At 36.9% G+C, this 27651-nt stretch overlaps 1 protein-coding gene across 17 annotated transcripts in view; it reads right to left on the bottom strand.

The window, feature by feature from the left end:
- The window catches only part of SETD5 (SET domain containing 5), a 75020-nt gene extending 47682 nt beyond the window's left edge, over positions 1-27338 (bottom strand). For 6 of the 17 annotated variants that reach the window (XM_073230969.1, XM_073230982.1, XM_073230983.1 and 3 more), the window contains exons 1-3: positions 27016-27335; positions 10476-10597; positions 1151-1562 (exon numbers count right to left, since the gene is read on the bottom strand). The gene's annotated coding sequence lies outside the window, so the exon portion shown is untranslated. Of the gene's footprint in view, positions 1-1150; positions 1563-10475; positions 10598-27015 lie in introns of all 17 variants that reach the window. The other 11 variants (XM_073230971.1, XM_073230972.1, XM_073230977.1 and 8 more) reach the window with 7 other exon arrangements.
- Positions 27339-27651: the final 313 nt, after the last annotated feature.

Below are 27651 nucleotides of genomic sequence, written 5' to 3'. Positions count from 1 at the left end.
AAAAAGTTGAGATACCAATTAGAATAGATAGTAGTAACACTGATGGACACACAGAATGTTTTAATGGTAACTGTTTCATTTTTGTATACTGCCTTGTTTACCATCCTGTGTTCCATCTAGTACTGTATTTTTGTCCTTTAACCTCTATATCCCATTTTCCTGTAAAGCCAGAACCTAAATAAAAGTTGGAAAAGGAAATGACCTTTATTTGACTCAAGAAGTGATAAATACTTAATATGTTACTGGGTGATCCTTCTCCTTCCTTCCAATTAGAATTCTCTCTCCTTTTTCAAGGGATTCCTTCTTTTTATCTCTCTTAGGAGATGCTTCTCTTCTCCACTGATCCCTTCCCAAATTGAGGCTTTTCTTTAATTAAATGTCAAATCTACTCCTCAGTCAGAGGACTATCACTTATTAAAGTACAAGTTCCTATTATGCCTCTCTTCCCACACTTCCACCAACCCATCTATCCTCTTCTAGGTACTATAGAAAAGTGAGTGACAAAAGGGAGTCAATTCTATTTGTGGTTAACTCCATAATGGAAAAGTGGAAAACAAGCCTTAGCAAACTTTTTGCCCTCCAAAACAGAAAGCAAAATAGGTGACAATCCAGGAATTGTGGAGGGAAAAGCCAAATTTAGTATGAACCAGAATGAGACATTGACATCTGAAATGCTGACCTACCACATAGGTGGAGGGAGCTATTCATGGGATTTCAGCTACCAAGCACAGAGAAGAAATGTACTTTATAAATTTATAATTTATTAATTGGAGATAAGCTACACTCTTTAGAGAGAATTTTTAAAGAGCATACTTGGAATTATAAAAATAAAAGGTATGAAGGTAACAGTAAACTGAATAAAAAAATAAGCTGAGGAAGAAGTAGGCACTTTTAGCAACAACAAACATCAAAGAAAAGAAAGGACAAGAGGAAATGGAGAAGTTAAGTATGAGTACACAGCAGAGGAAGAAGAAGGCGTCAGAGCGTCATTTTCACATCCTCTGGAATCCACAGGAACACCAGTTAAGTTCTTGGACTCAGAAGCAGAACCAGCCCAGCTCTCAGTGCTGAATGCTCTAGGAAGTCATGATTTACATACAGTTTTTAGGGAAAAGGTTAAACAGAACATGCTAGAAATGTTTATAATTACCCGTGTCTTTCTAATTGGGTTCAGAAATGATCAACAGTCTCTATACTTGTCATTCTGACAGTCTCTTCTCTGTATGACTTGCTGAAAGCACAAGACCTGTGTGATATGCCCGGTCACTCTCAGAGAAGACAGACAAGTGTTTTCAAAACAATTCCAACAGAGATTTCAGAAAAAGAAATTGCATCAGCCAGGTGAGCCGGAAGCAGCTGGAAGACCAGAGTCCAATAAACAACCAATCCAATGAAAGAAATTCAGAACAAGTCTGCTTCAGTAATCCTGTGAAGAGTACTGGCAGGAAGAGGAGTGCCGCTTCAGAGAGAGAACAAACCTCGTATGCTTCAGACAGTCTTTGTACGGAGGCTGTGGACCTTGGCCATTCTCCCAGAAATGATGCAATCCTGATGAGCAAGATCTGCTGCCAGAGAAACAATTGTTAACAGCCTATGCAGACAGCAACTCAGCCAAGGAGCAAATCGCGCAACTCTCTCTTCAAACCATCAGAAAACCAAATTTCTTCCTCAATTTTGTTTTCTGACAAAACATGTAAGTGAATATATATTTAGATAAATATGAACAAGCTATTTCCCCAAAACGTCCCTTTCTTCTAATTCCTTTGGCTTTGCAGTATCTACCAGTCATCATTAAATTTTAAACAAAACACTAAAGAGCATTTTTACTGTTATTAATATAATTGTCCAAGCATAATCACAGCTGGGTATGTACACTGAAGTTTTACACCTACTTTGTTTTACTCTCGTATGAGAATGTTTTGGGAGGTATTGGCTTCTTTAAGTATGAGAACCTCTCTGGAATCTAAGGTTCAATTACGAGATTTCAAAGTAAGGACAAATAATTCAGGGCCAAAAACTTGTGTTTTATAGATACGTTTGGAATTAGGTGAAAACATGTTAAAAGCAGGCATGTATTAGAGAAAAGAGAAAAATCTCTTCTTGTTTAGGCTGCCATAAAAGCTAGGTTGAGTAGTATCATCACAATTTGCAATGCCCACTTTTCTCAAGGGCAACAGTATCTTTTAAGAGGGTTAATGATTACTTTCATCCTATTAGCCCCAAATGACTATTTGAGATTCTAACTTAAAATATTATCAATTTAAAAATCCCCCCTATATTCCTCATCTCCTAGGCCTGGTTTCTTTTTCAGAGCTTTGATATCAGGTTGTTACCACAGCACTATTATATTATTAGGACCCCCAGTCACTTACTAAATAAAAGAGCCTGCATACAACAAACCTCAGTTCTCTAAGTTCCAACTAGCCAGAGCCACAATTAACCAAATTTCTTCCTTTAGAGAGCATAACCCTTAAACTGGGATTCACTAAAAAGAAGGCATCTAAGATATACAATGAAATCAATATATTCAGCCCAGTGTCTACCATCCCTCTATTTAAACTATTAAATAATGAAAATTAACAGAAATACAGAATAGCTCTGAAACAAAAAAAAAATCTTTAATAGTTTTAATAAATGAATAAATTTAGCTCAGTTAAGGAGAAAAAAATCAGCAACATTTCAGTAAGAGTTAAAAAAAAGTCATTAATTTTAACATTCAATTTCTGAACCTCTTTTTAATGACTTTACAAAACAGTAAAAAGGGGAGATGATAAATATTATAAGGATTTTTTGTATGAGTACCCTCAACTTAATTTTTAAACCGTTCAAAATGCAAATACATCTACATGATATTTATTTTATCTACATGACCAACTTGTTTGAGGACTGATGAGGCCGTTGCCATCATATGCTTATCTTACATCTCCAACTCAACTGAAAAACAGTGCTAGGAAAAAGTACTGTATTATGAGGAGTTAGGAAATTTGAGGTCTAGCCTACAACTTAATTAGTTTGGTGGTCTCAGAAAAATACCACTTTTTATAGATAAACCTTAAATTCCTCCATGTAAAATCTTTACTTCCTGCTCCAAATTCCTATGAATCCTGGCACTGGATAATGCAATGTCTTTAAGTCTGTTTCCTCATCTGTACAATAGAAAGAATCGTACTTGTTTTGCTGACTCATAGGTGCATAAGGGTGCAGCAAATGAGTTTAAACAGCTCTATAGAACCTTTAAATATATGTGAGAAGAGGAGCTGCTATGAATAACCTAAATGTGGCTAAGAATTATTTTCACCCTTCTCCAACAGTATGTATTTCAATTATGCTACAGTAGACAATGTGAGAAGAGGGTATGTGGGAAACATGAAGAAAAAAATGTAGATAAGTGGTAAGCATTAGAAGAAATGAGAATTACTGGAAAATAAGAGATGAACTCAAAAGAGAAAGTGCTCAGAAATTGAGTGAAAAGTTCATGTAATTGGGACAGTGTAAGTTGTAAGTTAGGCTTACAACCTGAAGTAAGTTAATATAGGAAAAGTTTAAGGCTGAAAAGAGAGGAGAAGAGAAATACTGGGGTAAACAATTAAGAGAGACTAAAGAAATATCATGACTTAGAAATTTAGAGCTAAGATAAAGTTTTCCTTTTCTCCCACCTCTTCTCCAGCAACACTTGTTTATTCCTTGGTTCCTTTGCCTTAATTTATACTCCCTCTAGGGGCTGTTGGGCTTGGCACAATAAACCAGTGTCTATAAAAGCTCTAAATTCACTAGAAAAGGAGGTAATTAAAGCCCAATTTAAAAAAAATCCTATTTTAGTCCATATTAAGAATTCCTTTCCCTATGAAAGATTTCAATAATAGCAATATGATAGAGGACAAGACATATGTAGTTGTACTTGGAGGGGGAGTGGAGGCAGGTAAGAGTACATGCTGATATTAAAAAAACTAAATTACAATCTTAAATTGACACTTAAGAAAAGGAAACAACGAAACAGGTATTTTACCTATGCAAGGATGCTGAGGCTCTTTCTATCCTTAACAAGAATTGAGAAATTTTGGGCTCATAAGTATTAAATTCAGATGATGATAGCCTGGAAGAAGTTTGATTTTCCTCTTATATATAAAGAGCTACATTCTCAACACTGTCTGAAGGTTCTGGCTTACTGTGTTTGGAGTTTCAGAGCGTGCCTTAGAGCCATCATAACACACTACACGGGAAAAGAGCCTCTCAGGCCTCTTGGTTTGTTTGCTCTGCTCCAGACCTTTTTCATTTTCAAATCCTGAAATGGGAACATTTCCCTACTCCAGAAGAAATGGATCATGCACAGTTATGAGGCATTAATACACTGTACTTTCAGAAGTTTAGGCAATATTTCTCCAGTTGATAAAAAATTAAGGAGTTTTAAGTTTACAGTCTAAGGTATTACTTGACAGAGGAAGAAAGAGCTACCCTAAGAAATCATACACACAGTGGTAGAGTTCAGAAGGAAAATCAAGATTTTAATGTATAGCTTTTATTTATTAAAGTAACTACTACTTACTTTAGATAGCAACATCTAAGTTAAAACAAATTTATTATTATTGTTAAGCACCAATTTCTACTGGTGCTATGTCAGACAAACAAGTTCAGATTAAAATTCCTGGCTCTCTTGGGATCTAGATATGCCAATTTTTCCCCATTCATTCAGTAAGTATGATTTGAGTAAGTACTATGCATAAAAACTATATTTAGTGCTACTTTAAGGTGTTTCTCTTATCTAAAGTAGAAGGTAGGCAATTTGGAAACTCTTTAGGTTTGCCTGTGTGCCAAGTGCCACATTTTCAGAGCCATGGAGGAAAAAAAAAATTTTTTTAAGTGTGTCTCTACAGTTAATGAGTTATTCCGAAGAGAAATCAACATCCTCCCTTCAAAGAAAAAACCACTAAACCACTCCATAGTTTACCAGAGACACAGAGGAGTCTTTTAAGAAAGATTGTTTTATAAATCTCTTAAACTGTTTATCAACTGGTCTCAGCAAGTTCTATTAAAGTGAAGGGCAATGGGGAGCAAGAACCCTCCAAAGACAGAACAGAACCTGACCATACTTGTGCTGCAATTATTTGGCAGAAGAGAGCTAAGTATATGGCAATAAAGGGATTTAAAACTTAATAATTCTCATATGCACAACAGGGTTGCCCTCCCTGACCAACAGCCGTACCTTTATTTTTAACTTCTTATGAAAACAATAAATGCTCATAAAAATATGCAAACACTTCAAAAGGATAAAAAGAAGTGAAATTCTCACACAATTTCACTTCCCAAAGATACTCCAAAGACAAAGGTGATAATTATACTGTTCTGTAATCTGTTTTGTTCATTAGCAATGAGTTTTGGACATCTTTCTGTATGAATATGTACAAATCACATTCCTCTTCTTCCTTTTAAATGATAGCATAGTATTCTATCATAGATCTACTATAATTTAAGTCAGTCCTCTGCAGGAGGATGTTTAGATTGCTGCTAATTTTCCATAATATATGCAATGCTGCACTGAACAGTTGTGTACCTATGTCTTTTTTTTTTTATATACGTGCACAAGCATTTCTTTAGGACACATTCCTAGAAATGAAACTGCTAGAATGGCATGGGCATATTTATTAGTGATTCTAAACCACCATCCAGAAAGCTAAAAACCATTTTACACTCTCAAAAACACAGTGGAAAGGCTACATTTTCTCAAAAGGTTTAAAATAATTTCAATTCTTATTTTACTTAAGACTCTCTACATTCTAAAAGAAAACCCTAAAATGAAAGTTAACTGTAACTCTCAACCATTTGTGACTTATTTTTAACACTGATTGGATGCAATATACTATCCTCTAAAATTCTCATACATGAGGTAGGAGATCTAATTTCACTAAATTTGGGCTAGGATTTTCAAAATAAAACCTAGATAAAGGACTCTTTCAGAACCAAAGTATTTTCTTATAGTTGTCCCATGAGATAACTTTTAATTCTTTTAATAGAATGCATCATGCTCTGAATTTCCCCTTTCAGTAATGAAAAACAAAGTATGCTAGCCATCTGTAATCTGGCTGGTATCTGTAGGGCTCTGGCTGAAAAATTCAAGTAATCTAGAAGATTTGAGCTATTTGGTTTCAAACAGGTTATCAAAATGTTGTTCTAGCAGTTCTGCCCTGGTATATAAAATATAATGCCTTCATTTTTAGCTACTCTTAGAAAGAGAAGGAAGTTTGAAACTATAAGAAGGTTGTCAATACTGATTTACTAGAAGATAGATCCAAAATATAGACTCTATTTGTACTGTAGCTACAAATTCATTTGGTATATTGTCTTATAACACAAGATACCCCACATGGTCCAAATCTAAGCTCTGGACATATGAGGCAAAACACCTCTACTTTTCACTGTGCTGGCACTGTACTTTTTCACCTGGCTGACAGCCTGGATGCAGAGCTATTTTTTCTCCTTTGAAATATTCCACAGACTCTCATCTATCCATTTACCAACACCCCTCACCTGCTTATGATTTCAAGGTTGCACTATAGCAATCAACTGGTCTCTCTACTTCTGGGTTCTCAAGCTTCCAATCTACTCTTCAATCTTCAATGATGTTAAAACCTTCTAGAGCATAACTTTGATCATTACCATTCCTTCCACTAGTAGGAATCTATCACGGCTCCCCAATGCTTATTCAAATACCTTTGCCTGAGTGAAATAAGATCTTCTTTGTTAACTAGCTATTAATCTGTTTCTTCTTCAAAATTTTGTTCACACTATTTATCCTGTTTGATATGCTATGTTTTGCATCTTTTAAAAAACCTTATGAAAAATTCCAAACACATACAAAACCACAGAAAATCTTGTAAGCAACTCATGGACCTTACCCAGCTTTAACCAACAATCAACAACTCATGACCAATCTTATTTTCTCTGAACTTTTCCTCTTCCACAGGATTAATATACAGCAAATATCAGAAATATCAGCTGTATATATCACACCTGCTAAGTGGAGAGAGGAGTCTGCTTATAATGACTGATGATGGTAATAGGGAAAGAAAGGCCACTGCTCTTTGGTAAAGGTAAGATAGACATAGAGCTTAATGTAATCTGTCAACTGATAGATTTGCTGAGTAATGTTTAGGTCTTATAATTGTGGCTATTAAATACATCCTCATCATTTTTTCTTAAGAAAAAAAATTGCTGTAAACAACTTTTTAAAAATGAGCTTGTTGATAATAACACTTGTGTTCTTGGGAATGCATATTTCTCCTTATAGCAAAGCTAACTGCAAATATACACGTGACTCACAGCTATAACATAGCATTCCTATATATGTTATATGCCAATAAATAAAAATGGGAGAAAAAGCAACAGAAAAACCCCAAAGTAGGTGTGGCATTCTATTAATGTGTGTATTTAAGATAAAGACTTAATAAAGATAATCTCACAAACAATGGCTCATACTGAGGTAACGACTAGCTGTTCTTATTTTAGAGAGCAGTTCTCAGAATGAAAACATTTGGGATGTGTATGGATGACTCTTATCTGAAGCATAAAACACACACATCTTAAGGTCCAGTTAGTGGAAAACAGGTCCAAGGCAAAACATACACCACTACACATTCAATTACCAAACTACTCATCATAAGCTGTATTGATAACAATTAACAATAAAATTAAACTCAGAATATTTTGTAATTTAAAAAGTAACAGTTATGGAAGACAAAGATCAACTCAAAGGAACACTGATATACATTGTTTTGCCTAAGAAAAAATTAGCCTGTATTTACTCATACAGTAGGTAACTGAGTAAAATGAAATCTTTGGAATGATAAGTGCATTATTTCCCTACAAGCCCAAGAGGATGAACATCTCCAGACCAATTAGCAAGTGGTTTGTTTGAGACCCAGGAATTTCAAGAGTTCCCATCATGCAAAACATCAGAAAAACATTATGGATCATAAAAATTTTCCCTGGATATAATATGAAAAATTATTTTAAAACCTTTACACAGATGCTCATCTTTGATCCAATTTCGGTAAACATCTTAGCTCTATTTGAGCCAAAACTCTCATTCATTCATTAATACTTAAAATAAATTAGCCCCAGGACACTGACAAAACAGTACTTTTTAGATAATGAATATAATCAGCAAACTGCTCTAACTCTTAAGCAAAATATAATCATGATGACATATCATGCTAAATTTTCCCAGTCATTTTATTGTCTCCTTTATTCATCTCTGTCAATTTTCCTGTCATATTAGAGTTTGACCCTAAGCAAAGTCCAGAATTCTAGCACCAAATATGGAGTGAAATACAACGTATCTTAGGATTTATGTGCTATTTTCCCTTTTTGTTAAAGCATCTTCTATTTACAAACTTATTTTTTCCTGGGTAAAGTACTTCTAAATGCTGAGCACTTCGGTTTTTGAATACTGCATCTATTCCCTTTTCTAGTACTTGGTAACCAATATAAAAACCAAGACACATTATTATTTTTCTAAGTCTTACACCCCAGATTTTGACAAATCTCTAGTTGACCACTACTAATAACTTTAGAGTAGTGAATTTCAATTTTTGGGCAAGAGGATACATTTTAGAAGTGCAAAAATTGTGGGGGTTGGGAGAAAGTGGGTGAAAGGGGTCAAAAGGTAGAAACTTCCAGTTATAAGTGATGGGGATGAAATGTACATCACTGACTGAAGGTAATAATACTATACTGCATATTTGAAAGTTGCTAAGACAAATAACCCAATTAAAAAATGGGAGGAGGATATGAACAGACACTTCTCCAAAAAAGAAATTCAAATGGCCAACCGGCACATGAAAAGATGCTCCTCCTTGCTAATTATCAGGGAAATGCAAATTAAAACCATAATGAGATATCACCTTGCACCAGTTGGATGGCCAATATGGAAAAGACAAGGAACAACAAATGCTGGTAAGGATGCGGAGAAAGGGGAACCCTCCTACACTGCTGGTGGGAATGTTAACTAGTTCAACCATTGTGGAAAGCAATACGGAGGTCCCTCAAAAAACTAAAAATTGAAATACCATTTGACCCAGGAATTCCACTCCTAGGAATTTACCCAAAGGAAACAAGATCTCAGATTCAAAAAGACATATGTACCCCTATGTTTATCACAGCACTATTTATAATAGCCAAGATGTGGAAGCAACCTAAGTGTCCATCAGTAGCTGAATGGATAAAGATGTGATACATATACACAATGGAATACTATTCAGCCATAAGAAGAAAACAAATCCTACCATTTGCAACAACATGGATGGAGCCAGAGGGTATTATGTTCAGTGAAATAAGCTGGGTGGAGAAAGACAAGTACCAAATGATTTCTCTCATTTGTGGAGTATTAACAACGAAGCAAAACTGAAGGAACAAAACAGCAACAGACTCACAGACTCCAAGAAGGGACTAGTGGTTACCAAAGGGGAGAGATGGAGACGGGTGGGTGGGGAGGGAGGGAGGGAGAAGGGGATTGAGAGGTATTATGATTGGCACACATGGTATGGGGGGGTCACGGTGAAGACACTGTAGCACAGAGAAGACAAGTACTGACTCTGTGGCATCTTATTACACTGACAGACAGTGACTTCAATGGGGTATAGGGGGGACTTGATAATATGGGTGAATGTAGTAACCACATTGTTTTTCATGTGAAACCTTAATATAAGAGTGTATATCAGTGATACCTTAATAAAAAAAGAAAGTTGCTAAGAGAGTAGATCTTAGAAGTTCTCATCACAGGAAAAAAATTTTTTTTGTCTATGTAAAGTGCCGATTTTCACAACTTATTGTAGTGATCATTTTGCAGTGTAAGCAAACATCAAATCATTATGCTGTACACCTGAAACTAAATAATGTTATATATAAATTATACCTCAATTTAAAAAAGAAGAGGCTGTTACCCAATTATAACCAGTGTTCTTGTAAGAGGCAATTTGGACACACAGAGACACCATGGATGTGCCTGGGATATACATGTGAAGAGTAGCAAGAGCCATCTGCAAACCAAGGAGGGAGGCCTCAGAAGAAACCAAGCCTACTGACACCTTGCTCTCGGACTTGTAGCCTCAAAAAGGTACAAAAATTTTATTTGTTATTAGGAAAATATAGTAAAAAAACCCCAAAAACCTATGAATTTGGTAACCCATTATTAGATCCTTTGCAACTGGGGCTTCTGGCCCACAAAATACCACTGTCCAAGACTAATAATTATGGAGAATTGACAACATTTCCACACAAGACCCTTTCATTTTATGTCCTTAAGGACCATTATTTACTTAGCCATGAGAAGGCTAAACAATTTATTCCCTGGTAAATATACCAGTTACTTACTAAGGGTGACAAAAAAGGAGAAAAGATCCCTGCCTAAAAAGGTAACCCCCCCACCCCCTGGGGCTAACCACCAAGGAGCCCCATTAAAGCAATGACGCCCTCACGCTCACCGAGTGCTACAAGCAAAAATCACACGACCGACCGATGGCTCTTCAATGGATTTAGGATTTCTTAAGAATCCACTAAGATTCAATACTGCGTTTCATGTTTTAAATCCCAACTCTTCCTCCATCTGTATAAGAAAGCAAGAAGGAAACCCATTAGGCAGTCCATCTGCTGTAGTATCAATACAAAAACTGATCCTGGCTTTAATTAACTTGTTACCATTTTTCTAGCAGATTTAAAACTTAGTATTTCTTAGCTATTATTTGAGCATACATACTTACACGAATTCCTACCAATCTTGCTTTGGTGAACTACTCAAAGGAGACAGTATTTGCCTAATCTCTTCCTTGAGAGTACCTATCAGTCTACTACTATGAAATGCAGCCTGTTAATATTTGGCTATAAGCCGAAGTAAGTTTTAAAGACAAATGTTTGGGAGCTTTTGTCACCATTCCTTATTCTATCAAAATATAAATTCCTTTAAGAAGACATCTGACTTCCAGACCTGTTCTTAATACATCCCTTTTTTCATTTCCTTTTTAAAATGTATTTTTCTTTGGAAAAAAAAATCACTGAGTTTACCAAGCACAGCTTCATTGTGCATCTAGGCCAAGCTCATGAAAGTAAAACTAGGTAGGTTTCAATCTCCAGTAGCAAAATTATTTGGATATTCAAAAATAAAAACTGAATTCACAGATCATTTCTTCACAAGAAAACATATACATTCATAGATGGGCTCTGCAGTGGTTTGCTGGTTGGCCCAGTAAGTCACAGGTGGGCTACCTTTTCAGGCTGAAGAAGAATCAACTCAGTCTACTATCTTGCTCTCTTAGGAACCAAATCCTAGGGTACCTGTAGTTCTTAACCTTTCTGAAGCGTGATCATACATTTCCACGAGAATCCAATAAAGACTATGAACCTTTCCTCAGCAAAACACAGAGACGAAAATTCAGATAAAAATTCTAGGGATTCACAACCTCTGTTCTATACCCTAAACTTTCCTGAGGTGCAACCACAGTGGGATAATGGAAGCCATCACTGACTGAATGGTAAGGTATGGGTGATCGGAGAGGCCTACTACTTTTTTTTTTAACCAAGGAAGCCGGAGTTACAATTGCTGTAGTACGGGACAGTGCCCAATAAAAAACCATCCATTTCCTTTCTCTATCCCAGATCCAAAAGCCCTATCCAATTTCAGGCAAAAGACTCCTGAAGAAAAAAAGGTCAAAACTACAAATGGGTTGCAATACCCAAAGTCAGGAGGGAAGGAAAGGGCAAATTATATTGGTGGAAGTGAATGGCTCCTTAAAAAAGACAGGTGATACGGCATAATGAAAAGATGCTGGACTCACTCATATGGACTTACCTTATTACTAGTTCTGTGTTCACTCTGATTTCAGTTTGTTCATTTGTAAACTACCCCATAGAACTATTTTGAGAATCAGGTGAGATAACATTCATAAGGAAACCTATCAAGATAACTGGCATATTGCAGACACTCACTTTTTATACGTAGGGTTACAATATCAGAGAAGTAAACAAGAGGTCATAAGGCAAACAGAAACCACTTCCCTGCTTCCAATGCAATAATATGAAGTGGAGCAGAGGAATCTACAGTTTTTATCTTTTTAGTAACTTGCCAAGTCTACTAACACATAAGATTTGCCAATAGTCACAGAATAACCTTAGTCAAATATCTTATTAAATTTCTTAGAGCAATCATGTTTGGCACTGATCCAATATTTATAAGATACCTTTTCAGAAATTCAACCATCTCATAAAATGAAGTATATTGTATAATGAACATACTGTTAATTTACCCATTTGCTTCCTCAATCCTCCTGTCAGGAATGCTTTCCAGAGTCTATATAGACTTTTTTAAAAAACTAAAACTTCCTTTTAATATAAATTCATTACATACCTATGTAGCCACCCCATTTTTCCACTTATTGAAAACATCATGTGATAGTCACAAGAGGAAGTGGGCTCAAAGGGCAAGTAGCATCAACGCAGAGAGATGGAAACACATGTTTGTGAGCTGGCTTTAATAAGATCCACAGCAGTTAAGTCTATACTTTTATTTTAAACTTTAAAATTTTGTATTGTGAAAAATTTCAAACATGTATAAAAGTAAATCTTTATTACGAACTTCATTTACTCATTATTTCAACAATTACGAGCTCATAGTCAATCTTGTTTCATCTATTACCTCTCCTCCATTCGAAAGCAAACACCACCAACATATCCACCATATTTCAGCATGCATCCATAAACATTTCAGCATGCATCTCTAAAAGACAGATTCTTTTAAAAAACAAAATGTGTGAATCTTAGTTCTGTTTTGCTTTGAGGGAAAGGGGAAAGATAACTTCAGCCCACTGTTTTGGCCTCCTAATCTTAGAACTCCCATTTCTATACCTAAAATACTGTCAGTCAATCTGAATTCATTTTAGTGCTCCTAAGTCACGCTCTAATACTTAAATGTTTAAAAAAAAAAAAACTTTCAAAAAAATTGAGGAGGAAGGAACACTCCCAAGCTCCTTTCATAAGACTGGCATTATCCTGATACTAAAGCCAGACAAGAACAATACAAGGAAGGGCTACAGGCCAAAATTCATGATGAATATAGATGCAAAAATCCTAACAAAATGTTAACATACTGAATTCAACAGTGCATTAAAAGCAGCATACACCTTGATTGAGTGGGACTTATTTCTGGGATGCAGGGATGGTTCAACTACAAAATTCAGTAAATGTTATACCACATTAACAAAATAAAGGAAAATGACAGGAACACCTCAACAGATGCAGAAAAAGCATGACAAGATTCAATATCCTTTCATGATAAAAACTCTTAACAAAGTAGGTATAGATGGAGTGTATCTCAAGATAATGAAGGCTATATATGACAAACCCACAAGTAATAAAGTCAATGGTGGAAAGCTGAAAGCTTTTAAGATCAGTAACAAGACAAAGAGGACAACTCTGACCATTCTTATTAAAAAATATACTCTAAGTCCTAACCAGAGCAACTAGGTAAGAAAAAGAAAAGGCATCCAAATCAGAAAGAAGGAAAATTGTTTGCTTATGACATAGTATTATACCTAGAAAACTACAGATTCCACCAAAAAACTGTTAGAGTAAAATTCAGCCAAAGTTCAGGAAAACTGAACATATAAAAGTCAGCTGTACTTTTTACACTAACATCAGACTATTGGAAAAGAAATTGAGAAAAAACAATCCCATTTACCATAGCATCCAACAACAACAAAAAAATCCAGAAAACAAATTTATGAATAATTCAACCAAGGAAGTATACTGAAAACTATAAAACATTAATGAAAGACACTGAAGACACAAATGAATGGAAAAATACTCTATGCTCATGGACTGGGAGAATATTGTTAAAATGTGCATTCTACTCCAAGTGATCTACAGAGTCAATGTACTCCCTATCAAATTCCCAACGGCATTTTTCAGAAATAGAAAAAAAAATCCTAGAATTCCTTGTATGCAACCACAAAAAATCCTGAATAGCCAAGGCAATCTTGAGAAATAACAACAAAGCTGGAGCATCACATTTTCTGATTTCCAACAGTATCACAAAGCTATAGCAGTCAAAACAGTATGGTACTGTCATAAAAACAAGCACACAGATCAATGAAATGGACTAGAGAGCCAAGAAATAAATCCATGCATATACAGTCAATTTTCAACAAGAGTGCTAAGAAAGAACAGTCTCTTCAATAAATGGTAAATAGCCACATGCAAAGAATGAAACTGGACTATCTTACACCATATACAAAAATCAACTCAAAATGGATTGAAGACTTGAATGCAAGATGTGAAACCATAAAACTCTGAGAACAAAACATACGCAATTAAGCTCCTTGACAATCTTGGTGACTATTTCTTGGATTTAACACAAAAAGCAAAGGCAACAAAAGCGAACATAAACACGTGGGATTCCATCAAACTGAAGAGCTTTTGCACAATAAAGGAAATAATCAATAAAATGAGAAGGCAGCCTATAGAACAGGAGAAAATACGTGTAAACCACATACTCAATAAGGGGTTAACACACACAAAAAATATAAGGAACTCAGGCAACTCTATAGCAAACAAACAAAAAGACAATACTAAAAATGGGTAAAGGAACCTGACCAAACATTTTCCCAAAGACATAAAAATAGCCAACAGGTCCTTGAAAGGGTGCTCAACATCACTAATCATGAGGGAAATGCAAACCAAAACCACAATGACATATCACCTTATGTCTGTTAGGATGGTTATTGCAAAAGGTACAAGAGACAGCAAATGTTGGTGAAGATATGGAATAAAGGGACCCCTTCTACACTGTTGGTGGGAATATAAACTAGTACAGTCATTATGGAAGTTCCTCAAGATATTAAAAACAGAACTACCAAATGGTTTAGTAATCCTACTTCTGGGTATATATCTAAAGAAAATGAAATCACTAGAGATATCTATACTCCCATGTCTGTTGCAGCATCCTAACAGCCAAGGTATAGAAGCAATGTCTGTGGAAGGAAGAATGGATTAAGAAAATGTGGTATCTATTTACCTACAATGGAGTATTACTCAGCCATTAAAAAAACGAAGAGGAAAGCTTGCCATTTTGACAACATGGATGAACCTTGAGGATATTTTTACCAGAGATAGGAAGGTTCTTGTCTTGACTGTTTATATTAAGGCAAGAAATTCTGATTTCTAGAAGAACAGAAAAGTTCATGTCCTTTTTCCATGACCTAAAATACTTATTACTTACTGAAAAATCTGTAAGCAGATAGTTTTAGTAAATTGACTTAAATGTTTCTTGTGTTTAGATAGAAATATTATGACAAAGCACCACTTTAAATATTCATGAAGAATCTGCCAAGTCTTACGTACAGGGACAGAAGACATATAGGGACATAGAAGCTAGGTTTCTCTGACTATATGAAAACTTGTAAATTTCACTTAGTATTCATATTTTATGTAATTATAAAAGAAAAAGTCATCTCGGAAAAGTCTAAAAGTGAAACAAATTAACCTTACTGTGTTTCATGCTGGTGGCATGCCCCCATAAAGAACTGTTTCAATGATTTTAAAACATTGCTATTTGACTCTATGTCCTTAGCAGGATAGATTCTAAGGGCAAAAACAAACTCACTTTCCAGTAATCATATTGTTCTGCCATTTTAAAACTGTTACGTGTATACTGTGGGTCAATGCAAAGAGTATAATTACATCAGTGTTAGTGGAAAAAGGGATTCTGGGCGTGGGGAAAAGAAGATCAAATTTATGTAAATGTCATGTAATACTGAATTTGAAACGTAAGTTATCAGATACCAATGACTGATATTTAAAAAAAGAAATGAAAGAAAGGGTAGAAAAGAAACCATTTTTTAGTTGTATCCACTGAAAAGGTCTAGAGACTAACCCAAGAGCAATGAACACTCCTAGCACTCAAACCATGGTCTGTAAGAACCATTTCTAACCACAAGAAATCAGTGCTTTGCAGAAATGAATTAATTCCAGGCTTGGGGCGGGAAATGATAATGATCCTGGAACATCTTGCCATACTAGAAAGCAAGGAATCAATTAAAAAAAAAAAAAAACCAGAAAATTATTGAGAATGAGGAAAAGTACTTAGTAGCCAAAAGTCAAATGGGCAACAATTTGAATGTAAAAAATAATAACTGAAAGGGACACATCAGACATGTTTTAAAATCATCAGTACACAATAATACCTTTTTATTGATCACTTTTGGAGGTTGCTAGGTTACCAACCTATTATTTTGAAAACTGGTAAGGAGAAAAACCAAGCACTCATCTTGTCTTTTGTATTCAAACTGTATCTTAGGGTGACCAAATAATAAATGAGGGGTGTATTATAGAAAATAAATGTAGTGATAAAATATCATCACTTCATAACCATACAGGACATAGTGGATATAGACCTGTTGTTCTCAGAGTGTAGTTTGAGAACTTCTGAAGTTCCTGAAATTCTTCCAGGGGGTATGTGAGGTCTTTTCCCTTTCAACTGTGTATCTTATGGGGCCAGATACCCTTCACAGTCCTCAACCAAAACAATTTATCACAACAATTAAATACAGAAGCAGCTATGAGAAAAGTTGTCTTCCATTAAGTCAGATATAAGAGATCTGCAAACATGTGAAACAATGACACTGTTTTTAAAAAACTGGAAATATAGTTGTCTTCATAAAAACCACATTATATTAGCAGGTTGCTACTGTTATTTTTAAATTAGTTAATAAATAATTCTTTTATTTGTCATCTATTTACAGAAAATCCACAAATTTTGTTTTAATTTCTAATCCGGTAAATCTTAATATAACCCACACAAACTAAAGCTCTTTTTTTTTAAGAGCCTTCAATTTTTAAGAGTAAAGTTTAAGAATGGCTGATCTAGGCAATGAATATCAACCACTACCTAACATCACATAGACAGGTAAATATTATGTAACTCTTAATGGAAGTGCACAGTACTCATAAAATATTCTTGCAATTCATCTAATCACTAGTTTACATGAAATATGGGTGTGTGGGGGGTCATGTAATAGCAGAGTATGTTAAATAACACCATGGAGATGTAACCTCCAAAATTCAGAGAGAACTTTACCTAATGGGAAAAAAGAGAACCTATAACTTATAAAGTCTCAAACTTATCAACACACTGATCAAATGGAATGGTTTAAATAGAATCCAAGCAGAGCCCATTTTCTACTTCCTCTATTGTATTTGAAATTTTTCCTAATAAAAATTGACAATCAAATCTGTATCTTTCACTTCCCTCACCACCAACTGGAAGGAAAGGAAAAAGGCACTGTAAGCCCAGCTCATGTGGAGGTAGGTGTTCAGAGGGGCCAGCAGATAAATCCTAGTCGAGAGGTCAATCCAAGGAGCTGTATAAAAGAACCAGGTTGCTATATAGTAATGAGAAATTCCAGCCCTCTATAATTAGGGCAAATATATAATTTATGGTCCAAATTGGAGTATTTTCGAGAGTGAAAGGGGTACTATGACTAATTATGCAGTAGGCATAAACCAGGACTGTCTCAGGGGAACTAAAACGTGGTCACTCTGGCCATAAAAAATTATTTTTAAAAATAATTTTTATAAAAGATACTCAACTCAATCCTTTGGGTAACTGTTTTCCATAGAAACACTAATATTAGAGTTCAGAAAAACAAATGTATTCTACACACACAAAAAAAACTTTCATCTCTCTTACCTGACATAGTTATTTCATAGAGCGGAATTTATCTACTTCTCTTATTGCTCAGTGTACTATGCAAACTTCCAGCCATTCCTCGTCACACCAACCATTCATGATAAACTAGGAGAGGATAGTTATACTTAGAGCCTTGCTTCTCTAAAAATCCATGTCTTCCCATGGGCCTCCACACATGGCCTAGTCCAACTCCTACTCAATTTATGAATGGATACCTTATTCCTAGTAATATTTTAAATCTTAAAGGCCTAGGGGTTAAGGAAGAGTGAGGTAAAAACATCTAACCAGACCATGCTCCAAAGTAAAAAGCCTTGGGGTTAACATTATTATTATCTACTTGTTCCAAGTGGTATAGCTATACAGTAACTTCAGAGCTCCATATATATGATGTTAGCATAACTTTCATATTTTTGATTTTTAGTAAATAATTGGTTTTAGTATTGCTTATATAATGTACCACCAATAAGGTGACTATCTATTGAATCTATAAAAGTTTATGCCTTTTCATAGGTTTTAAAATATTGGGTACTCTTTTCAATAAGAGTAGTCTAAATATGAAAATACTTAACAGTTTGGCACAATTTTAGTTTCACCCTAAAATGTGCAGTGACATGTCAACCTACTCTTAACTTTCTATTATTAAGTTAGGACATTAAAATTCTAACTGCCAAATAACTAAATTTCTCTAACAATTACAAAAACAATTAAAAAGGGACTTCAAAAGTTGGACTTGCTTCTGTATTTTCTTCAAACCTGTTACTTATTTTTTTTAAAGTCATCCTACCTAATATTTTCAGGCTGTGAACATAAAAGATATTTAACTTGCATGGCTATGGTGGCTTGTACCATAGATACTGAGTAAACAAAAATTTATGTATTCATGAAACAATCTAATGCTACATTCAGCCTGCAATCAATAATACTGCCTCAAAAGGCTTCCTCTTTATTTTAGCAGGTTAAACTCTTCTGTATTTAGAAATAAATTTTTTAAGTGCTCTTTAGATTCTATCCCAAATGTTATTATAGTAAACATTTATTTTTAAAGTAACTATTTACAACTGATTCTTCCCTTTCTGCCTGGTTTCTTGTTTAAAACAAGTCAACTCTCAACCATCTAACGTTAATAAAGCAGAACTTAACATAAATGCAGAGGTAGTCTAATTGCTAACAGGTCCTTCCAGGTTCTTCCTCATAAACCTTCCTTAGATACCAAGAATGCCCAAACAGTTGATTATTAACTACAGATCATTCTCCTTCACAGAGCTGTGAGTACAAACTGTATTTGTCGTGGCATGCACAGAGGTTGGTAGAAGGAAATAGAATTTTTCAACACAGACCAAAGATCGTAACAGGGCAGGAATAAAAAACCATGGAGAGGGAGAAAAAAGGAAAATACCACCCTCATACAGAATGACAAACAATGGGTGCAAACACAAAACAGTGACATCCATCTGGACATCCAGTGAAACAAATTAACGTGTCAAAATTATTAAATATGCTAACATGATACTGGAACATCCTAACCAGATCATAATTTCTAAGAATTATGCAATAATCCTCTTAGTATACATATACTTGGCAGTGCACACACCTTGTTAGATTACTAGGTTTTATTTGAGTCTTCACATTTCAGGAATGGGGAAGAGAAAAATCTCAGCACCAGAAGACAATAATAAAGGCAGCAAAAATAAAATTTCTTGGCAGGGTGTGTGTGTGGTGCTGTGGGAAAAAGAAGGCATGAAAACATGCAGCTTGAAGAACGCTGAAGAATAAAAAATTTATATTTGAAAAATTAATTTCCACTAAGATAAAGAGGTAAACATATAGAAAGTCTAATTTTTAAAGGTTATTTTAGTCATAAAGCTGAGTTACACAGATTAGTAATTCCCAATACAAACTGCAAATATTACCTATTGAAGAAGAGATTCTCCCTTTTTTCAAGCTAGTAACACTCATGGTAGCATCTGGTGAAAATAATGATTGTGTGAACAGCCAGTGAAAATTAAATATGCTTAAAAACTTTTTTTTCCCCTATGAAGGCTAAGAATCTGAAATGGTTTGTCAAGAAAGAAAAATGAAAGATTCTTCAGTTATAAAATGTCTTTAACTACTGACTTCTGATAAGACAAATTACCTTTGTATGTAAGTACATATAAACAAACAACCTAACCATTAGCACATGCAGTTTTCCCCCTTTGTCCTAGTTTTTTTTTTTTTTTTTTTTTTTGCTGGGGAGAGGCGTTGTGGGATAATAATAGCAGAAAATAAGGTGGAACAGCTGTACAGCCAAGAGGTACAGTGCCATGTTTCACCTCCTCTCTAGCCTACTGCTGGCTGGATCTTACTGAAAATGAGATCAGCTGTTTGGGGAGCCAAAGCAGTTATTGAAACCTTTGGGAGGGATCAAAATGTGTCCCCCTTACCCCACCATCTCTGTCAGAAAATTTTTTTAGGGCCTGTGGCAAGATGCAGCTAATAGGAGCAGGAGAAGCCACGATGAAGAGATTTCTAATTATCTGGTAAGTGAAGTGTGTGTGTCAACATGTGTGCAAAAAGGATGTCTGCCTTACAGGTAGCAACGTGCATCTTAGTATGTGTAGAGAAAACTGGAATGGAGTCCAGGGTTTGGACTACCTGGTTCCTACTTTAGTCGGACAAATCTATGGAAGTAATCCACGTGAAGAATTATAAAGAGGAGAAAAGACTACCCTAAATTTCTCTAGTAATATAAAGTATAGCCCACTACATTTCAAGTTAATGTTGCTATTTTACTGATAAAAAAACCTTCTAACTAATGGCAAGAAGACTCTGCCTCTCAATTTCCCTTTTTAGGTCAAACTATTATATCTTTATTGCCAAGACTGTTACACATAAAAAAATATGTAACACATTTATCTTTTTTTTACAGAGGGAAATGACAAAACTTGGTCAAGTTTGCCTAATACTACAATGTACATTAAAGGTATCTTTTTAGTTACTCTATTAATTTAAACATCTCTTCTTTGCTAACAAGCTGTGAATCCATGAGCAAAAACTATCATTCTAGTTCCCTTCACTGGCTCCTGCAGTTTGGACGGAAAGGAAAACTTTAAGGCTAGTTTAATAATGGTGCAATACAGGTGGTATCTCATTCAAGCAACAGATGTAATCTTGGAAAAAAATGAGTTCAAAGCAATTATTTCTAAAAATCATATTCTTAGAATATATTAAGCATTTAAAAGAACCTCAGCATATGCTCCTTTATAAAGGAGGACTCTTTGCAATCCAAATAATTGCTAATTTGTCTGTGAATGCAATTCTTTAATATATTTCTTAAAAAATAGGTGACACATGTATTGTCTGGCATTTATTTTGAAAGTAACTAAAAAGAAGTTAGGACACTGATCCCTTTAACATTTTAATGAAAACTTCCACAAGGGCCCAAACTTTGAAATATTTCATCATGATTTTGCCCAAGGGCCAGATAACCTACAGATCTCTACCAACTCTATGATTCATATTAATTCCAATAAGCCAGATGCAACCACATCACTCTCAGCTAGGTGCGAATCACAAATATCTCAAGTTAAGGTTCAGCCTAACCTAAGAGGTGGGGGGAGGAGTAATTTCCTAGGAATATCAGGTTCTCCAGGAAGTAGGGATGAAACTGAAATAAGTAGCCCTTCTTCAGTTAAAATTTTATATGACAACACAACACATAAATGCTCAAGTGTGCTCTCCTTGTTACTGATATAAATAAAATTGGAGCTAACAATCTGGAACTATTTCACAAAGGGAAACAAATTATTCTACCCATTCTGGTCTAATCCCAAAGACAATACGAGTACTGAAATCTAAAAGTTTTATTCAGATAGACTACTCTTTTCCATTTCTTAATGAGAATTCCACTGTCACATGCTCTAGAACTGGTTTACTCAGGGAGTGAGTTATATTTAGGAGGGTGGAAGGCATGGGATTTATTTTCTTTCAACCTATACAAAGCTTTAGATTTTTCTTTTTCTTTGGAGCAGGAGGTGATGCATCCTTACCAGATATTCAAAGATGTACTAAATTTGGGATGAACAGTATATATGGTTGGCACTAACTGAATGCTTGAGTGGGAACTACAAATGATTTCTTTAATTGCATGCCAAACTGAATAATCTCTCAGGGAAAAGACCCTCCTCCTCCAGCCTTTCCTACCTCCTGCCCCTCCCCCACCAACGTTGCCTCCCTGCTGTGCAAAGAGCCCTTTGTCCTGCCCCGCTCTTATCTAGCTGTTTGGCCATATTGACAGGCCAACTAGAGGCATAATAAGGGAGTCAGTCTGACATAAGCAGCTGGCAATTTGAAACAAAAATCTTCCTTTTCTACTCAGACCAAAGGCTGCTGCAGAGGTCTCAGGCTCCTCCCACGGTTCCATCTATTTTTCAGAGTAGCAAGGAATTTGGCATTTTTCCTCAATTAGGTAGCACATCAAAAACATGATTTCTCCAGATAGAAACAAATATATCCACTGCTTTTTTTTGTCATTCATAACATAGGCCAAGGAGTGTTTTCAGCTTTGGGTGTACATATATAACTAACAAGGATAAGAATATGATTCTTACTACTTCAATTCGCCATCAAAAGTCTAAGAGTTCTCATACTACAAAGAAGACATGAGAGCAGCAAGTGAGAGAAAGCAGTCAGACCGAATCAACAGCCATCTATGTCAAGCCAAACTGGCCAATCATCTTAGTGTTTTAAAAATACTGATATTCCAATAAGCAAAAAATTCCTTCTCTCTGTCTTAATATCAAAGATAGATGTGACTCTTATGTCTCTGCCTGAGGTATTCAGCAAACAAAATCAGTATGATGGAAAAACTGAATGAGGCAGGATGGGACTACAAATTCTTTGATCAGTGAGGCCTCTTATAAAAGTAGACTGGATTTAGCTTCATTGTTCCTTTCTTATATTTCAGAGTTCCCTTCATAAAGTGTCAAAAGTTTGATACATTTTGTCAGAATGAGAACTCTTGAAGTGATGGGTTACTCCCATCAAGTTACTGGGTATCTTTTACTTAATTCAGAATTAGGTATACAACAGGAAAATTTTTTTAAGACTCAAAACTGATTTAACAAAATATGTACAACTGAAGTAAATGACATTCTCTCTACCTTTTATGTGAATTTCCCTGAATCTCTACCACAAAAGAAATCAGAGCAGCAAGGAAATGGTTAAAAATGCCATTTCACCATTCATTTTGGAATTTGGGGCAGCAGGGAATGGTAACCAGTCACTGTCTCAGATTGGAACATTACACTCACACCACTTAACTTTCTAAGGAGTGCCTCTAAAAGGATGTTTTCAATCAAATTAAATATAACCGCCAGTTGTACTACTAAATATACATTGTCTCACATTTTTCAGAGTCAAAATAAGTTTTCTTAAACAAAATATCCCTATCAAAGTAGTTTTAGTTTTCAATACCTGAAATAATTTTTATAACTAAAATTCACCACTACTAGACCTTTTAGTTTCAAATTAAACTGACAAATCACCATTAGTAGTTAAGAAAAATTTTCATTCTATTCATCATCCAATTTCTCATTGATAAGATGTATCCAATAATCATGGACTGTCACAACTATGGCCTAATGTTTCAGGAAGTTATTTCAATTGGAAGATAAGGTAAACTGCCTTTTGTATTACATTAGCTTCCTGTCCAAAGGCAAAAAACGAAATAGGCAGTCTCCTGAAAGGCCAGAGTAAGTTCAGAAATTATTTAAGTTCCTGGACACAAAACGGTATCAGAAGAATAAAAAATTTCAAGCACACTGGTCAAATATACCCTATGAAAAGGGCCTCCATTAACTTTCAGAAAATGATCACATCAATATCACAATGGATTCCAAACAACAGGAAATACAAGAGAAAAAGCAATTATTTTTAAGGTAACTTTCGTATTATCAGTTAAACTAAAAGACATGTATATCTACAATGCTCAACAGCTAGTATGGGTGAAAACATATTATCTGACATGTCATTTGTCTGTGCACTAGTAATAAGAATTAGAACCACTTAAACTATATCCATTAAAGGTTCTGTTTCATGAATCTGTTTGTATCACTGAGAGACAATGCAAACCACATTTGTGAATGACAAAACTAGTTTCCATTCTTTTTGGTTCCCTGCCACAAATGCCAGTCATACTACACATTATAGATGATTGTGGCATTTTAATATACATTCATACAAAACTGAACATATCAAACTTCTGAGGGGAAAAAAAAAAGATGCAAGAGTCTTGCAGGGGGTGGGGGGGAGTGAACAACACATGGACATCTGTTATGTATTGTATAATTGATGGTGTATATTTGGGTGGGGGTTTCTCCAAGTGCTTCAAACTCAACAAACTGTTCTGCTTAATCAGAGATCTTCCTACTGTGCAGGAGCTGTGAGGGAGGGGGGACCACACTAGGGGCTCGGAGGCTGTCTTCTCAAGTATCCTGAACACTAGAGACTTACCTGATTCCTGAATATTCCTTCTGGTCTGCCCTGTGTTTCAGATGGATCAGAGCCAAACACACATCCTTGTGATCTTGGAATATGATACCCAACACATATATAATGCATCAATTTTGTAGGTCAAATTACAAAGAAATAATCTAATCTGGGGAAAGACTGAAACAAATTAAGAGAAGACTTCTGAGATTTATATTTAGAAGTCATTTCAAAGGGCAGTTCTTTTTAGAGTTTAAAATTCCAAATTTAGTAAAATGTTTAGTAAAACAGTAAAACATCTATTCAGTAAGGTTAAATATGGTCTAACAACTAAGGAGACACAAACAACAAAATATCAAAATTGATTCAACGATTAAAGAGGGGCAGGAAAACATCCAGAAAAAAGAACTGGTATTTTTCACATTCTAGTTTCAGGAAGATCCTTACATTTTTATTAGTTTGGTCTTAATTAGATTGAAAATTTAACTCTGATGGCACTTTCAGTCCTATATGAGCAGCAATCTCTAGATAAAAACCAAAAATCTGCTAAAAAACAGAAACAAAAACAAAAACAATACAAAAAAGAAAAAAGTCTAATCCAGTTTCCAGAAGCTGATATCCATAAGTGGGTAGAAGGTTATAAATTGCTAAGTATCATCTCCCCACTAATAAAATGCCAACCAGCTCAGCAACAAAAATTCCCAAGAAAGCAAGGTTTCTCCTTAGTCCTGAAGCAGCCATAGCCTGAGTACAGCTCCCTGCAGCCCACAGCATTAATGGACGCTGCACTGCTGTCCTTCCCTGGAGACAGCAGCCAGCACTACTCAAGCTTCTCACGTAGCAACCAGAGCTCCAGAGCCAGCAGCTGCTGCTGCCTTGTATACTCAACCCTGAGATCCAACCCAAAGGAACAACCTTCTTACCCCACCCCCACTCCTTACACACACTTTTTTTTTTTTGGACCAGAGCTCCATGCCAGAAAGGTTAGAATTATGCTTTTGGAAACAATCCTAAAATCACCTTTTTAGTTTTAAACTAAGGCCTTTGTTAGAAAAATGAACATTTACCAGATAAATTCCAAACATCTATCTTAATTAAGCCAGCAATTTAAGAGTGAAGATTAAGCTTTAGTCTTTAAAAGGCTAATTTTCCAAACACTCTCTTTACAGTCAAATTTAAATTTATAGCTAGCGACAGCTTTGTGCAATGTCCTATCAAAGGACATAATTAATTTTTCTACACATAATGACAGCTGGGTAAACCATGAAGTCTCTAAACCCGTAACAGGCCAGAATTTTTAGCTATAGAAAAAAACGATTCTCCTGAGAAAACTGGAAGAAATCCAGTGAAAAAAAATTTCCCGTGTCCTTCAAGGGGTCCAGAAACCTAAGATTATATGAATATTCTCTGCTTTAGTCCTAGCTCAGATTCCACACATCTAAAATTATCATTTATAACTTCTCTCAGCGTTACCTAGAAACATTAATGACATAAAATTAACCATTAAGAAATTTTCCCAAATGGGGGTACACACACATCCTCCTGAAAAGCTCGTAATACTCAGCTCAGTTGGATCCTCCCCAATCGAAAGTACAGCTATGTAACATCTGCTCAATAAAAAAAGGAAATATGACCTTGGTCACAAATATGTCATTTAAAAGCAACTTGTTTGTCAAATGATGAAGGAAATTAGTAAAGAACCTGGGGATTCTTTCGTCACTATGAGGAGGACGAAAACTGGAAAAATGAACTAAAGTAAAAACAAAGCCCAATGGAACACAGAGCTCTGGACAAGAAATGAGTTACTGGTGAACACATTGCACAAGTAACATGAGAAAGCAGAAAATGCAGGTCATACACGCACCCCTGACCCAGACCAGCAGAGCTGGCTGCAGCATCAGTCTCCGAGGGAAAGACCAGTTATTCTTCAGAAGTGAGACAGGCAAAGGAGCTCCACAGAATAAATTAGCACAGAAGGGGTTTTCCCAACAGTTCAACTTTCGCTCTCACGCGATTCACCTACTTAAAAACGAGGTCTTTTTCTCACCGCCATTCACGTCGCATCCCTAGCTTCCACGCAGAGGGAAAGGGAATTCGTAAAGGGTAAATTTTCCTGCCTTTAAAGACGTTCTCTAACGATTCGTCTCCACGCCCAAAAACAGGGAAAACGACACAATCTGGCTCAACTCCAAGCTCGAACCCTACAAATTCAATGGGGCCATCTCTGAGACACTGGGGCATACGCCACTGAAAGCCCAGGAATGCGAGGTGGGGGTGGCGAAGGGAAGGTCTTCAGTGTGGGAAAGGACGCAATCATCTGAGATGGGGACCCGAGGACGACAGGGAAGGCGTCCAACATCATGGTGGGGAGATTGAGGCCCCCAGAGCGATCAGAGTTGTCACAAGGCCGCGCGAACGGGTGGGGTGAGGGATAGGGGTGAAAAAAGTATGCCTGTGTATTTTAAGAGGAAGGGCGAGAGGCCTATCTTCAACTAAAAGGTAAACGTGGAGTAGGTAGTTCCCAGGAAAAGGGGTGAAGAGGCGTGGGGGAGGGGAAGCGTCCTGACCCAGGAAAGACATGAAAAGGGTAGTGGGGTCGATCAGATTACGGAAGGAGCCTCTCTCCCTGGGAAAGAGGGGTGCAATGGTGTGCGGGGGTTGACGAAGGGGATGGGAAGGGGCAGCATCCTCCTGTTAAGAGCCTGGGAAGGGCCAGGCCCACGTCCAAAGAGCAAGCTCGGGGAGACGGAGGAGGTGACCCTTTCCTCCCGCGGGGCCCGATCGTGAGCGTAGGTCTCTCTTTTCTGTCGGACCCTTACCTTGTCCCAGGCGCTGCCGGGGCCTGGGCCCGGGCTGCGGCGCACGGCACTCCCGGGAGGCAGCAGGACTCGAGTTAGGCCCAACGCGGCGCCACGGCGTTTCCTGGCCGGGAATGGCCCGTGCCCGTGGGGTGGGGGTGGGGGACAGAAAGGCGGAGCGAGCCAAAGGCGGGGAGGGGGAAGGGCCAGGGAAGGAGGGCGGGGGCCGGCACTACAGTGTTGGCGGACTGGCGGGACTGGGGCTGCGTGAGTCTCTCAGCGCAGGCGGGCGGCGGCCGCCCCTCCCCCGGCGGCGGCGGCGGCGGCGGCGGCGGCGGCGGCGGCAGCGGCAGCTCACTCAGCCCGCTGCCCGAGCGGAAACGCCACTGACCGCACGGGGATTCCCAGCGCCGGCGCCAGGGGCACCCGGGACACGCCTCCTCCCGCCGCGCCATTGGTCTCTCCGCCCACCACCCCGCATCCATTGGCCAGCTCGCCGCCAATCAGAGGAAGCCGCCGGGGCCGCTTGGAGAAGAGACTGTACTCTGGGGCTCCAGCTCCTCAGAGAGCCTCGGCTAGGTAGGGGAACGGAGCTGTGGGAGGGGGGAGGCCCGGTGGATTGGGGGTGGGTGGTTACGTTCGTCTGACCGGTAGCCG

The sequence above is a fragment of the Manis javanica genome, chromosome 3, assembly GCF_040802235.1.
Source record: "Manis javanica isolate MJ-LG chromosome 3, MJ_LKY, whole genome shotgun sequence".
NCBI lineage: Eukaryota > Metazoa > Chordata > Mammalia > Pholidota > Manidae > Manis > Manis javanica.
This window is presented reverse-complemented; position numbering and strand designations above follow the sequence as displayed.